At 44.2% G+C, this 3,045-nt stretch overlaps 1 long non-coding RNA gene across 1 annotated transcript; it reads left to right on the top strand.

Annotated features, from left to right (window-relative positions):
* Positions 1-1,484: 1,484 nt before the first annotated feature.
* On the top strand, positions 1,485-2,220 carry LOC109196897 (uncharacterized). Its single transcript, XR_003216296.1, has 3 exons — positions 1,485-1,586; positions 1,726-1,900; positions 2,210-2,220. It is a non-coding gene; the product is annotated as an uncharacterized LOC109196897 (long non-coding RNA).
* The last annotated feature ends 825 nt before the right edge of the window (positions 2,221-3,045 follow it).

Here is a 3,045-nt window from a genome sequence, read left to right as displayed (position 1 = left end):
CGGTCGCTTAAGGCCGCGTTCCGTGCTTCTCTCACAGATGGCAACTGGGTTGACCGCCTCCCATGGGTTTTACTGGGGTTGCGCTGCGCGGTTAAAGAAGACCTCGGGGTTTCCCCGGCTGAACTTGTCCTCGGTCAGCCCCTCCGGGTCCCGGGGAATTCTTGCCCGAGAGCCCACCCCCGTGCTTCGCTCCCTCTGTGCTGTCTCTCCGTCCACCAAGAGACTTGTTTTCTCTTCCTGGCCCAGTGCACCATTGTCTGCCCGATACCTTTGTTCCGAGGTCGTTGGACTCTTCGCGGTTTGTTTTCGTCAGGCATGACGCTCATAGGCCTCTGCTGCGTCCACTGTATGACGGCCCCTTTAGGGTTATTCAACCGGGCCGGAAGCATTTCCTTTTGGACTTTGGGGGTCGTCAGGAGACTGTTTCTATTGACAGACTTAAGCCGGCACATGTGCTGCAGGATGATCAGTTGGTGCCGGCTCAGGCCCCCCGCCGTGGCCGCCCGCCTTCCACTGGACTGGACAACCCTGCTTCTTCCTCTGGGAGCACCCCCCACCTGGCAGGGCCCGAGCTATCTTCAGCTTCTCCTGGCCGCCCATGCCAGCCTGGTCCTCAGGCACGTTTCCCCTCAGCCAGCTCTCCACCTCCCCGGTTCAGCCGTTCTGGCCGTTTGATTAAGGCAAGGGTTCTGGACTAGGGGATGACCCTACTGGGTGTTCGGGGGGGCATGTGTGGTGGACCACTGGAGGGCTCCACTCACACCCAGTCCTCAGGAAGTGTTGTTGTTATGTTTTGGAGGGAAAAGAGTTCAGTTCTGTGGTGATGAGAATAAACGGCGAGTGTTAATCGAGAGCTCTCGTGTCGTCTGTGTTTACCTCCACACGTCGACTATTAAATCAGTCGTCGACGATTTTGATAGTCGACGTAATCGTGACTAGTCGACGTAATCGTGACTAGTCAACTAATCGTGTCAGCCCTAGTGCTGACACATGTAAAGTACTACAAACCTAAACCTGCAGGCTCACCATGTTTAACTTCATGATTATAGACATCGCTGCAGTAAAGTTAAAAGACCAATAGTGAGTAGATAAAGACAACTACTACAGCAATTTCTCTCTGAATACTGTAATATTTTCAAAGCGATATACTGCAAAGAAAGAGTAAAGGGTCGTGACAAGCTTAAATTCAGAGTTTTCGGTCTGTTAATGACAACATTGTGAGATTAAGTGTTAAACCAATCACGCCTAAAATGTACACAGACATAGAAAATGTTTTCTATCTGAGCAGAGAAAGTTGTTCTAGGATGCTAACATGTTTCCTATGTTGACAGTCACATCTCTGTGACCGTGCATTTGTGGTTTTTGTGCATATGTCATATCTGTGCTTAAAGTAGAGATGTGTAGTGAACAGGAAAATGTGGCTGCTAAGCTATTACTGTATTTGTACTGACGTCACTGATGATAAGGGCAGTACTGTAAGGAGTGTGGTATAATAGGGCCGACAGAGAAATCAGGGTTCATTTATCCTTTTGTTGGTGTGGCTCTTTCTGTTGTTTCCTTTTTGGTTGATGCTCAGCTGCATTCAAGTCAGTCTTTAGATATTAATTATTTTATCACTTTGCTTTTGTATAACCTTTTGCTTGACTGTAATAAAACTTAAGTAGGTCCCGCTGACCTGCTGGCAGAGCAAACATCCTTTCTTCTCTTTTATCACTCCTCCTGTAGATACTAATGTTCAACAGGAGGCAAAAACATAAATCTGGTGGTTAGAGGCAATTAGTGAGGTATTCATCCCATTCAGCCAGGGGCGTCATCACCTGTATGTGTCAGTCGTCCCTAACCATTGATCGACTAAGGTGGACAGTGAGTCGAGTCTTTGAGTCTATCCAGTTATAGACTTGTAAGTACCTAATTAGGTCCCTAATTCACACCTGTATTGGTGTGATCATTAGATTTTGGGATCCATTGAAATCATCCAACAATGGAGATGAATATAAAGTTCTTTTAATTCAGTGTTTGATATCATTTTATTCTTTTAGCCTTTGTTTTGACATCAGTATTTTGGTGGGTTAGGATTTCGATTTTCTTTTTCTTTCTTTTTTGTTAGTGTGACTGTTCAATTGCTTTTTACCAAATTAGGAGCATGGAAACTTTGAATATATGTCACACACTGTCTAATAATGTTTCTCTAACCATTCACCAATTTCAGGAGGTTTCACTTTTGTACTTAGTAGTCAGTATAATCTTTTAATGATATAAGTTTCCATGTATGCTTAGAGGTGTATAATCGATTGTGTAGTGATAGGATGTGTGATCTTTAGTAGGCTTTGTGTGCATTCCAGGGTGCTCTGGTATTCAAACCCACATCCTGGGAGCATGGGAGAGGTCATACCTTGTTTTATTGTTTTATGATAGGATAAACGTATCTATGCCTGTTTTAGGCTAAGTGCATTTTGTTTAGATGAACTGCTGGACTTCCAGACCAGCAGGTTTAGGGAAGTCGTTTATGGACACACACACACACACACACACACACACACACACACACACACACACACCTAAACATCCACATTCCAATGTAAAGAACAAACACCCACTGATGTATAAATAAAGACCAGGGCAGTCTCAGAGCGCGTGTCACAGAGCCCTGCTCTGTGCTGCCCTTGTATACAAGTAAAACTGTGTTTCTCCTCTCTGATTCTCAACTGAAGAAGTGTTTTAGAATAATTCTCCTGACAACTCATCATCTGGTGCTGCAGACGATCAACTTGTGCCTGAACCACTGCAGGTTAACCAACCAACCACTCATTAGTCAGGTTAAAAAAAGGTAGATTGGAAAAGTTTTTTTTGTGATGACATGATGCAAAACATCAGTGAAAACAAGGATTGCAAGAAAATATATACATTCATTCAAGCAACAAAGGAAGACGTTTTGCAGTGGTGTAAAGATTTAAAAAATAAAACCATCGACCTCAAAGTTAATTGCTGGAGGATTGCTGGAAGTAAAAAACCTTGTAAATATAAAAGAAATAAGGCTCATAAGTG

The sequence above is a fragment of the Oreochromis niloticus genome, linkage group LG23 (genome assembly GCF_001858045.2).
Source record: "Oreochromis niloticus isolate F11D_XX linkage group LG23, O_niloticus_UMD_NMBU, whole genome shotgun sequence".
In the NCBI taxonomy this organism is placed as follows: Eukaryota; Metazoa; Chordata; class Actinopteri; order Cichliformes; family Cichlidae; genus Oreochromis; species Oreochromis niloticus.
Note: the sequence above shows the minus strand (reverse complement) of the source record. Positions and strands in the feature narration are given on the sequence as shown.